This window comes from Ipomoea triloba, chromosome 8 (assembly GCF_003576645.1).
Source record: "Ipomoea triloba cultivar NCNSP0323 chromosome 8, ASM357664v1".
NCBI lineage: Eukaryota > Viridiplantae > Streptophyta > Magnoliopsida > Solanales > Convolvulaceae > Ipomoea > Ipomoea triloba.
The window spans coordinates 3792195-3806207 of record NC_044923.1 but is presented as its reverse complement, the minus strand read 5'-3'; positions in this window follow the sequence as shown (position 1 = coordinate 3806207).

Sequence of the window (14013 nt, the reverse complement as noted above, 5' to 3'; positions counted from 1 at the left end):
AAAAAAAAAAAAAAAAAAAAAAAAAAAAAATAAAAAAAAAAAAAAAAAAAAAAAAAAAAAAAAAAAAAAAAAAAAAAAAAAAAAAAAAAAAAAAAAACTGTCCTATACTCTAGTCCCATTGTGTATCTAATAATGGGGGTATTATATTGTTTGGATTCAAATTTTATCGTCCTGGCTCATTAGATAAATAAAAAACACTAGTGTTTGGTAAATAGTTGTTAGTTGATTGGATTAATGAATTCCCTTTTTTTATAGCATTAGTTGATTGTAGATGTTTGGTAAATTAGTTATTAGCTGATAGCTAATTATATGCAAAATGACTACTTTCTCAAAAATCTGATCGTTGAATTTTAGTATTTTAAAGCAATAAGGTATTACAAAAAGCTAATTAATCAAATACTCATATTGATTGTTTAACCAAATCAAACAACTAATAGTGGTCAAACAAGTCAAAATTAATTGGTAAGCTAACTATGTTACTAAATTGGGCTAAGTTAAATAAAATATTCAATATTTATATCACACAATTCTTCAATCAATCAAATAGTTTAAGATTAGCTGTTTTTTTTTTTATTTAGAAAATTAGTTGTTATATATACCATTGGTAGGATAATGTCCCCTTCCAAATCTTTTTTTCATATCAGATCAACTCCTTAGATACACTTCGAGAATTAAACTCGCATGCACTCATTAATCATTTTAAACATATACGTCATTCATCTCGATCTTCAATTAAAAAAATTCAAATTCACTTTCACTTATGTATCAAAATAGTCACACACAAGCCATTTTTCCAACAAATACTCACAAACATAAGTTTTATAAAACCTCCCAACATGATACTACTTGTCGTAAGATCTCAAGTTTCCAAAAAAAAAAAAAGGTCTCTTAAACAACATAGCAACACAACTTGACTCCAAATCCAAATTAATTAGAACTACTAAACATATGATTTAAGTCAAGTGGAATACACCAAAAATTACTATTTTTTTCAACGTGTTATATATAGCTTATAGTAAGATCTTAAGTTCAAATATTGTGAAGTGAAACAATATTATATTCCTTCTGCATTAAAAAAAAAATAAAAGAAAAAATACTCTCTTAAATATCATAAGAATACAGCTCAGCCCTGTTGCCCATTTTTGGATCAATTACTTGTCTTTACGCCAAAAATTATATCTAGTACTGAAAACTTAAGTTTATTATTTCCTTTTAACGCTACGTTTTAGTGACAGAATGCTGAACTCGACTCTCTAAACCGCCACTCAACAGAATATGACCCGAAAATTTTATTTATTTATACTTGAAAAAAGGGAGCTTTTGGGGAGGGGGTTGAGCATGCATCCAATTTGTGTTGTGATGGCGGGAGAATGATGCAAAGGGGAAATTGACCACTCCACTGAAGATTTTGAATTTTGTGTCATGGCCGTGACAATGTTGAAGTGTGCTTTTCAGATGAGTAGCTATCTAGCTGTTGAGAAAAGCAATGCATGCAAGCTAGCTCGGAAATGGGAATAGCATAACACCATATATATATTTCATTTCATTTCATTTCATTTTGATATATATATGGTGGAAAACACACAGGCATGAGATAAAGACGTCTGCACTGCACTGCACTTCACTTAGATAGATTGATGGAGTCAAACATTTTCTCTATTCAACTCTCTTTCTTTTTTCTGTGCAAACGCCATCAATGCCCATCAACATTTTATTATCCATTTTCCACTCTTTCCTTTTTCTGTGCATACACTTACTAAACATGCCTTTTTTTTGTTTTACCAAGTATATACACTCCATTACAATTAATTACCGTTTATCTTTTAAAGTCTCCTTGTTGCTACTACTAAAGCACAACTTTATTTCTTTATATTTGCGTAACACCCTCCCAAATCCCAACATTTGCTCTCTAATATCAGTTGTTAAGATTAAGCACTTAACAGTATGCCAAAAGTTATAACTATTAATAACACTACAATTTTATTTCTTTATTCTTGCATAGTAGTTAGCGTCACTTTTTTATGGTAGAATGTTGTACTAAGCTATTCAAGTCCGGCCAACACGATGAATCCCCATTTCCTACTACTACTACTACTATGACGTAAGGGCATTTTAGTCATTTTGTCGCTTCTTACCTTTCAATTTCCTATACTCCTATTCCTGCATACCAAACACTGTAATTTCAATTCCTACATTATTCATTGAATTACAATTTCACCGAATTACAATTCTTTCCCACGTAATTCCCTCCTCCCAACCAAACGCCCTGTAAGGTTTGAATTAGAGTTTATTCTTTATGATATTTAGTGTTTCATTTTTTTTCAAATTATCTTTTTTGTGAACAAAAATTTCTGAATCCACCTCTTGCTAGTACCAATACATAATATTTGCACCAGATATATATGTATGTATATATACATTCCCTTTCTCTTTCTTTTTGCTATGGGGAAAAAGAGAAAAGAGAAAGGTGGGAGGTAGAGTCAAAAACAAAGTAGATATGATAGAAAGATGGTGATCTAAATGTAGATGGAGGGAGAATAAGTTTCAATTACCACAATGATGTGTATCCCCATTAAAATCACCTCAACTTTATATACCTCAAAGGGATCACTGCTCACAATTCACCATCCCCCTTTTACATCGTCTATATCGATTCCCAAGCCAGACGAAAAGGTTTCCAACCCAAAAACCAAAAGACAACTAAATGTAAAAGCCATTAGTAGCTAAAGTGGGTGAACATGACATTTCAACTATCTCCTACTATACATTTTTTATATTTCTTTGTGGAATTTGTAATCATGGCCCTAAATTTGATGCCACGTGTTAATGTTTTCCTCTTAATTTGCTCTCATCTTGCCCTCTCAAATAATATTATACTTACCCTCATAATTCCATAACAAAAGCAATAAAATAGATAAAAGAGGTTTTGGGCGAGGACATTGTGGTCCAGTGGAACCAAGATGCTCCTTTATATGGAAGGTTCAAACCTCAGCAGAGGTAATATTGAGAAAGTAATTATGAACAAATACTACAATAGAGTCCGTATTCAAAAAAGACAATATGATCAAACGAGGTAGGTTAAAAAAGATTTGTAATTTTCTCTCAAAAGTTTTTTATTTATTTATTTTTTTTATTTTTTACTTCTTAAAATCTATGCAAGTGAAATGGCATGAGATTTTAATTATATGAAAATGAGGGAATTTCAATTCTGTGAAATTACAATGTCCTCCAACCAAAAAAAGAAATTTGTTTACCTTCGTAATTAGGTAAGAATAGAATTGTAATCCCTCCAACGTAACCAAATGCCCGCAGATCTCCACTTATTTTTTGAATGTGTTCAAAAAGTGGTCGGATTCTCAATAATCCTCTAACAATATTACACTTCTCCTTATAATAAAATTAGAACTCCTCATATTCGTTTCATAAAAATACACTTATTATTTTCCTGCCCTCTTATTTTATCTCTGGTCTTCCCAAAAAAAACCTAAACGGTATAAGAATTTTGAAAAAAAAAAAACTAATAATAAATATTTCAAGAAAGTCCGGTCTTAATTGCGATTACTACGTTCTAAATATGCTTCATTTTTCAACTCAAAGGTACATTCAAGCATGTGATGGCCTTTGAAGTTTACCTTCAGAGCTCGACAACTATATGGCATGGATTTCCAGACGACATACAAATCTGTCGTGTCCTCACATTTATTTTAAAATTTTTGGCTTTTAATTTTCTCATTTAATTTCCTCACATCAATAATATACGCTATTGGGCAGGTTACCGGCGATAAAGCTTTCAAAAATAGTTTGTGTGTCTTAGGATGAAAACCCTGAGTCAGTGGGTTGCCGACGAAGCTTTCGAAAATAGTTTGTGTGTCGTACGACAAAAACCCTGAATCACTACATTATAGTGAGTGATTTTAATAATGTTATTATCCTATTACATTTGGATGTTAATGTCGGCATTGACAACATTATATTCGTAGTGTTGCATCATAACATAGAATTTAAATGAACAACATTTTTATGAAGAAGACAAACATCATATCTATAGAAGATCGAAACACCCGTGTGTAATTAACACATGCCAAACATCAATAATACAATTAGCAAGGTGCATATATAGTTGTCATTGTATTGGGGAATCTATCAACAAACCTTATAAACCCACATAAATGATGTTTGCAGGCATATTAATGTTTGGCAATTATTACTAATCCATCTATCCATCCGTGGGTATAGAATATACGTGTGAGATATATGATGGATATGATATATATACATATATATATATATATCAATATATATAGTGACATAAGCCCTAATCATTGAACATTCCGATAGTTTATGGGATAATGATTCAGTCGACAGTTATCTTCCTCCATCCATAATGAGCTGAACAGACTTGTTTGATGCTGGAGTTAATTGGTACCTGCCTACCTGGTTAGTATATTATTATTTTTTTCTATAACTCAGTAGCTTCTGGACTTTGTTGAACTATATTTTACACCACATTAACCTACCCCAAACCCATGATATTTCACATGTTGGCATGTCGTCAAAAATTTTATCCCCCAAAATCAATCAATTTATGAATAATAGATAGATACTGTTGGGTTGATGCCTCGAAGAATCGAATTTAGCATCCTGTCATCGGATGTTGGTGCTAACTGTTATGTAAGTATAATAAAATAAATTTGCACATTCGTTACTAGTTATAACTTTTGGCGTAATGATATCATACAATTGGTATACATCAGAGTAAGGAACTAGTGCGGGCATGCTAGGCAGTTGAAGCGAATAGGTTATGTTGGGAGGGGATTGTTGGCTGTGGCTCAGATAGCCGAGGTCCTGACCATATATTTCTTTTAAAATTAGGAATTATAAAAGTAATGCATTGAATTATATAACTTGTGTATACTATATTTTTATGAATGAAAAGTATATAAATCTATTCTAAAAAAAAAGTATATAAATCTAATATAATATTCATAAGATATCTATTCCTTTTTCTCTATTGGAGTATATAATTTGGGAAAATGATGATATGGGGTGGAATACAACCCAATATGAATGTCTTTATGGTAAAAAAGTAACATAAATTGACATGTAAGTAACTGTTTTGAAATATCATCTTAGATACATCTATTAACCATTTAGTTCAAGTTAAAGTAATTCGAATTCTTTCAAAAATAAATTTCCTATATTTAAAATAAGCCAATTAGCGCGGGCAGCAATGTGGGTTTTTGAATTCCACTAAGAACTTTGAAGGTCATTGAAAGATCAGACTTTAACTGCGGTGAGAACTCTAATATGATATAATAAGTTGAGATAACTAATATATATATATAATCAGCTCTAGTGGGACTAGGCCTTAACATGATGTTACACCATTAGGTACGCATAAACGCATTACACAGTGTTCGAAAATGCACCATTAAGTATGGTGATGTATAATGATTTTTTTGTGTGGTGCATTGGTACATTTCATTGTTATGTATTTTCTAACACAATTGATAATGTTTTTACATACCTAATGATGCGATTGTACTATAAAACTTGACCCTATATATATGGGCGTATTTGGACCGGCTCCGGCAAAACCCACGGCAAGAGCGGGGAAGGGAGGTAGGGGGCCGAAGGGGACACGTGGAAATGATAAGAAATTCTGAATCGCAATGATGGTTTTCCACCGTTTGTTCCACTGTGTGGGACCCGGTGAGCTCACTGAGCTCATCATCATCATTATTATGCCATATTGTTTTTTTCCCCGCTCATAGCTTCCGACTTCCAGGAGCCTTTTTCTTTGACGGACAATAAACCCCGTCAAATCACCCTTTTCTTTCACTATATTTATAGCTTTGCTGGTTTAAATCCGGCCATATGCTCTTTGTGATCATTAAATTCCTGTAAAAAGCTAAAATCATCTCTGCACTTATGTGTGCATTGCAATTTGCATGAATGCCCTCTCTCTCTCTCTAAAACAACATATTCATGATGCATGACAACTGTCTAACCCTTTGCTTAGGTTTTACATTTTTTCCATGGGGTTCTTTTGCTAGCTAATTGAAGTATCTGCTTATTTCATCAAATTGAAAGATATATTTCATTCAATTAAAAGGTTAAAATTTTAAAGTGTTTTCTATTTGGTCATAGATTTCTTCAATCAATTAATCAAGTAGGACCACGTGCAGACTAATTTATGAAATTCTTGCATGACAGGATTTTAAGAGTGACAAAACACTTATAATAAGTTTAAAGGTAGCTTGTTGGACGAAAATCTAGAGGGCCAACTCTAGAATTTTGCCTGGGCGTTGGATGGCTAGTTGATTGTTACGCAAGTTAATGCAAGTATAAGAAAATAAATCTATATATTCACTACTAATTATAACTTTTAGCATAATGATAAGCATTTAAAATGATAAATGCAATCAAAACGCCCTTCAATATAGTATGTTATTAGCACAAAGGTCATAGTTAGACTATGTAATATGTTCGTAACTTCTTCTTTTTTAATACATTAAGTTTATCAGCTTATGTCAAACTAATCCTAAGTCCCTAGAACCATTGTCCAAAAATTGCTTGAGGAGGTAAATCTCTAATTGTCCAAGAAACCTATCATCTGTCCATGCATGTCGTTGACGCTGTGCATTAGGGATCCATCTCCACGCCTTCACCAACTTCAAACCCAGTCATTAGAATATTGACTTTAGGTCAGGTGATCAACTACTTAAGCTAGCCTGACAGAGCATCACATATTGTTACTTACCCTATTAAAAAGTATTATGTCTTGCATGTAAACTTGAAAGCGTGTTGAGCATAATATATATATAATGAATATTCATTGTTTAAATTTTTAAATGACAAAGAATATATATATTCTCCATTTTGCTCAATAGTGGTGCTCAAATTATTGTGGCAGCAAACTTACCTAGAATCTGCAGTAGTACGTAGAGGAGATCGAATAAATCCAAGTATGTTAGGTGCATGTACGAGTACTTATATATATATATTTTTTTAAAAAATTATTTCTTTTGAATAAAGCTGTTGTTGTCGTCAAGTGTAAACAGACGACAAACCCTAGAATTAGGTGCAGAATGATGAACACTGGTAGCTGCTAGGAACCTAGACCATCATCGTCAGTTTTCTCAACTAACAAACCATGAAACACAATTTCCCCTTTCGTGATTGAAGGGCTTCATCAATTCCTGAATGGTGATCATCAACCCAGTCTTGCTGTCATTGGTCGATCTGATCTGTTCTGGTCTTCCCTGCGCGAGAGGATTACACCAAACACTCTCTCTCAATCATCATTCTCCCAGACACCCACTGCACCTAAACTGCCTGGTTTTTCAGCATTTGGTCTCATTTTTCCAACCACAAACAATCTCGTACGACCATTATAACAGCTACCACGGAGAATATATATATATATATATATATATATAGAGTCGTGATCAGGTGCAGTCGTGCGGTTCACACCACTCAATGTTATGAAATACACCACTCAATGTTAAGAAACACACCACACAAATATGCACTGTGATATATTTCTTAACATTGTGGTGTGTTTCTTAACATTGAGTGGTATATTTCGTAACATTGAGTGGTGTGTGACCGCACGGCCACACGGGAGAGCACGGCCGCACCTGAAATTATATATATATATATATATATATATATATATATATATATATATATATATATATATATATATGTATGTATGTATGTATGTATGTGGAATGTTTCGCGTGCTAGAAGCTCTAAACTTATGCGCCTTAAGTCTCGAACTTATGCACCGTCTCGAATTGATGCACCTAAGTCTTTGAACTTATGCACTTTTTAAGTCTCGAACCGATACACCTTAAGTATAGTGTTGAAATTATGCACATTAAGTTTCAAAGTGATACACCTTAAGAACTGAACTGATGCAGATTAAGTTTCGAACTGATACACCTTAAGTTTCAAAATGATGCATTTTAAGTTTCAAATATATGCACCTTAAGCTTCAAATATATGCACCTCAAGCTTTAAATTTATGTACCTAGAGACCTAGAGTATGGAATTGAAGTCGATAATCCTAATGAATCAAAGTTGTGCAACTTTTTTTTTTTGACTCACAAAGTTGTGCAACTTAAGAGTTAAATTTATGCACCTTAAACTAGAAACTGATGCACCTTAAAGCTTGAAATTTATGCACCTAGAGTTTATAAGTCGTGCATCTTAAAAGTTAAATTGATGCCCCTTAAACTAGAAAGTGATGCAACTTAAGTTTTAAACAAAGGCATCTTAAGTTATAAATTTGCGCACCTTAAAGTTATAAAGTTACGCACCTTAAGCTTTGAACTTACGCAAAATTACCATAATGTCACCGCGTTTTTTGTTTTTTTTTTTTTAAATTTTTCTTAATTCTGGGCGGTTGATTTTTACTAGATCAATAGCTGATGAGATTTAATTTCATTCCATTTTTACCTTGAGATCAGAACTCCTTCGCTAGTCTCTATATGTGTGTGTTCTATATAAGTATGTAGATGTATTAATTTTGAATGACGTAAAAAACGTACAATGACTATTCAAAGATATGCACTGAGTAAATCTCACTTGACTTTTGTCGGACTACAAAGATGTAAAGTAAATAATATAAGTTATTCACAACTGATCCGTTAAAATCAAGAAATTAAGTAGTAATTAAACTTCTGTTGTTGGGGGAGTTACTTGTAACATTACAGATGTATTATCATAATGACATAATATCCATGATTGATGATAATTGCAGAGGGAATTAAGAATATGTGTATATATCATTTTGCTATTAAAATATGGGAATGAAGTTGAATATCAGACTCTGATTTGACGTTCGGGTCCATGCGGTGTTCAGAAATTGTTGTTTAATATAATATTGCTTCGTTTATGTATATGTATCTTCTGTTGCCAAGTCAATGTAGCTTTTGAACTGTCCATCAATTGTATATTATTACTAAAATCAAGATTCCAATAATTAAATAATTTTTCTTTGCATATATACATACTTAGATAAGTTTTTTCTCTTTTTTGTGTCTGTATGTGTATGTATTCATGTGTGTGTCTATATCTGTGACCATAATTGATATTTCAATTATTAGTATTGCTACTGTTACAATCATGTATACCCTTTTTTTTTGCATGAGATATTATGCACATTAATGGCCACAACTAGTGATTCAATATTGATATCAATATCATTCAGTATATTCAGGTATAAAATATATATCGGTGTGTTAGGAGAAGTTTGGAGAGTCAAGTCCAACTTCCTCCATTGAAATGTGTTAGCGGTTACACAACTAATAATAATAATAATAATAATAATAATAATAATAAGCTTACATTCACTATTAGCTATAACTTGTTGTATAATAGTAATTGTTTGATCTTAACAAGTTATATTCTATACCATATTTATGAAAAATTCTAAGGTGCGCGCAAGTCAACATCACTTGTACAGTGCCTATTACCGAGTACCACCTTTAAATGTATGGGAAATACTTTGATTTGTATAGCTAGTAAAAAGACATTGTCCTCATTAGATACCTTTAAAGCTTATTGGCATGTATTTAGCACAAAGGTATTGTAGACATACTTTTTCATATAGGGGAGGGTTCTGGTGAGAACACCTCTCACTGTAAAAGGTGTGGACACATCCATAACCTCTCTATTGAGAAATCAAAATAGCTATGATATTATCAATACTAAACTTTTAAATTTGGCCAAACGCTTTGTGCTTAGTTGACACCTCTAGTGACTCTTTGTGCTACAATAGATAAAGTATTGATAGTATCGTTTTAATAATTATAAAACTGATTCGTGTTTTTTTTTACTAAAACCTTTAACCATTAATGACTTGATGGACTTCACTTTTTACATAGAAGCCTATTCTCATTTGATATTGTCACTATATATATATATGTCATTGTTCATGTGAGTCCACCCCTTTCCATAAATCCGTGTGGACAGATCTGGCCAATGCTTGAGATTAATGGCTTAGATTTCGTCAATTGTGTAACTGTGCAAGTGAAGTGACAATTGGTGAAATCTAAGCTGATCTCAAGCATTCATGGCTCAAATTTGTCCACACCTTCTCATGGGAAGAGATGGATTCATTTGATCATGAGTCAATATATATATAGACACACACAACGCATGGGGCATTTTAGATGACAGCACATTATCAAGACTTAATATAACCCTCTTTTACCGACCAAAGATCCAAGGGTCATTTTCATCATGCCAAAAATTATGCTTTCTTCTGAATAGCATGGCAATAAATTACTGCAATTAATCTTGAAATGGTATAAACATTCTTTTCTGCCATAAAGTTGTGTCTTCTGGTTTGCTGAAACATTTTTGGAATGAGGACAAAGGTAGCTAGTATAGGAGATCTAAGCTTTTTGCATTCATACCATGAAGAGCGATATTCTATGCTAGCTGCAGAGTAGCAGGTAAGATGAAGATATTCATAAGATTTGTATTACATAAATTTCAGCACTGTACTCCCTCCATGGTTTTTGTCAAAAAGAGACATTGTTGGATTCACATTCCTTGCTAATTAACTCATTTTATCATGTAATATTTTAATATATCTACAAACTTTTATAGTGTTTACCTAAAAAAAAAAATAAAAAGAGGATCTTGAGGGCATATCAACAGGACATATAATATCAATTGTATGGATCAAATGTTTATCATATATTATTTATAACTAGTAGTTGTAAAAGATGCAAAAGACTTGTTTTTCCCATTAATAACAAAGAAATATATATAAATACAAAAAACAGTAACAACAAACACATAAACATAGAAAAAAACAAAATACTAAGCAGCTTGGTCTAAACGAAAAAAATTAGAAAGACAGAAACAAAGACTAAGCAACTCAATTAAATGACTCTGATACCATGTAAAAGATACAAAAGGCTTTGATAACAAAGAAGTATAAATACAATAAACACATAAAAGTAGTAGAAACTAAGTACTAAGCAGCCTGATCTAAGGGAAATAAACAAGAACAAAGACTAAGCAACTTGATCGATTCAAACTATTACATTAGTAGTAGTGAAGACACAACTTTATTTTCTTATACCACCGTCCTTGCATATTCATGTTTTGATGGCAAAATACTGGATTCGACTCTCTAAACCACCCCCGACACATTTAACATATGTTTCATTAGCCGATACTAAAACTTCTTAAATATATATAGCATCACAATGTCGGTATCTAATTAATATATGTGTTAAATATTGGATAGAGGGTTGGAAGACCAAGTCCAATAAGTATTTTGTAATCGAAACGTGTCAATACAAGTATAATAAAATAAACTTGTACATTTATTACTAGATATAACTGTTGGCATATTGACCTCTATATAGGTATAAGGAAATAAGTTGTTTCATTTTTATTAGATATAACTTTTGGGGCACTTACTTGATCCTAATTGTTACAATTTCATGTCGTCTTTACAATCAAATGTGGAGTAATACTTAATTAAGTTAGATTTAAACATCGACTCTTACTTAAGTAGTATAGTTACGTTCTTTGCTTGAGTGTCATATCTTTGAATATGTGCTTTTGATGAGGACCTGTGAGTAAATACAAAATACGGTGCACGCAATTTTCCTTCTACATTGTACATGTTGAATGTTTGATTCAAAAACTAAACTATTCAAATGTGGAAAATTGTATGTATAGGCGTGAATAATTAGAGACAATTGTCAAAGACAACAAATTGCATGCATATACAGCAGCAGTAATGTTTAGCCACGTTTCCGGATTTTGTAGGTTCCTACTAAATTTTCTTTTTGACTTTATCACACCCAAAAAAAAAAAAATGCCGTTTCGGTGCAATCACTCAATTAACCAATTAATAGAGTTAGATTTGATAGTTTATTTAATTAAATATAAAATTAATGAACTAAATAAATTGTCTAATGACTAAACCTCAAACAAATAGTTAAATATTATGACAATCATATTAGACCAGTGAAACTCTATATATATATATATATATATATATATATATATATATATATATATATATATATATATATATATATATATGGTTTGGTTCTTGTGCAAATAGACCTTCTTTTGTGGTCGTGCGGATGCAAGAATACACCACTATGTGTTCAGAAATGCACTAGGATGTGGTACATTTTGCATTTAACCACGGTACATTTCTGAATACGTTTGTGTTGCATTTATGCATACCTAATGATGCATGGTCGTACGTCGTTGGGTTGTGGTGCATTTATATATACGTTATGGTGCATTTATGCATACCTAATGGTGCATTCCGTACGGCCGCACAGAAAGGGCTGTCCGTATTAAAAAAAAAAAACACACAGACACACACATATAATTGTTTAACTAATAAATATATAATGAATGAACTATAAACAATGGTTCACCTATGCCCCTTTTGATTAATTAAATTAATAATCCAACCATTATTGGTTGTGATAATTCATCTTTAGTTTTGGTAGATGTGAACATGTGGGCAGTTGTTTGCATAGCAAAATGGAGCGAAAAGGGAGATGGTGGGTTTATACTATTTGGGAAATTGGAGTAAACAGTTCCCAAATTAAAGTAAGATCCTATACTTCTCTTACTATGTCGTACTCGTAGGATAACGGTTTTGATTTTTGAATGCTACATTGCTTCTTTTTTTTAAATATATAATTAATTCTTAAATTCAAAATTTTAATTGAATAGTTATTTTTAAATATTTTCATTTTCAATTTTCATAAATTAATATCTAATACAATGAAACGCGATATTTCTTATGTCTTTGCATTCCATGTGCGTGAGAGCTATTTATTGGCCTTTCTTAATATGAGTTAGTCAGTTATGGGCAAGCTAATAAGTTAATTTATCTCATTGCGGACCTTTCTCAACTAAAGTTATAAGCCGAATTTCACTTAAAACGCATATTCACATAGGATTTTTCCTGTAAATCAAAGACATATTTTTGTTTTAGTAAATCAAAGACATATATGCACCTATTATGGAGTAACACATGTCCACATACTATTCGAGTATATATTACTATACGTGGTCTGATTGTTCTCTCTCCACCTTAGTTTTGAAATGTGTTATTTGTCTCTTTCTTTTTCACTATGATTATTTATTGGATTATTATACAAAATATTCCATTTCACCAGGAAATGTAAAAGACGGCACTCTCCATCTATCTCTCCATGCCAGTTCCCCATATCCGTATCTTCAAAAGAAAAAGATGGATGGGTTCCATTTTCAAGTCTAGGGATTGGGGGAATCTTTAAATAAATAATACTTTTCCCCCCCTTCATTCCCTTCTCTTCATCAATTCGCCTTTATTTTTCTTTTTGGGGGTGATAAAGTATATGGAAGAATGAGAGCCTAAGAGAGGCCACCGAAAAGCACATGGACAACTTTGCTTATCATCATCATCATGAAAGCAAGAAATTTTAGAAAAAGTTAAAGATGTATTCTGATTAGACGAGCCAACTACACACACATGCACGGCAAACTTTATATCATTATTTTTTTTCTTTATTTTCTTAGATTTATTATCGATTTTTCTATATTTAATTTAATGGTGTCAAGCAAGGATAATTATTTCAATTGTGTTGGGTATAATTTCACTAATAGTCACACCATACTTGGTCATCACTCCAACCATTTTTACTTTGTGGTGTGCAATGGAGTAATTTGGTATAGTATGTCTTTTGTACTGAATATAATTGACACTAATGTAACTTCGCTAATAAAAGTATGGTCATAACTCTAACTATTTCTGCTATGTGGTGTTGCAGTTGTCGGGCACATTCAAATCACAAAATAGACCTAGATAGTATTGTATATCTCGAATTATACCATACTATTAACATTGATGCTAACAACATCTTGTATACCAAAAAAATAGTATACATATAATTATACTTGATATTATTAATTGTTAGTATCAGGTAAGTAAAAGTCTATAATGAGGGGGGGGGGGGGGGGTTT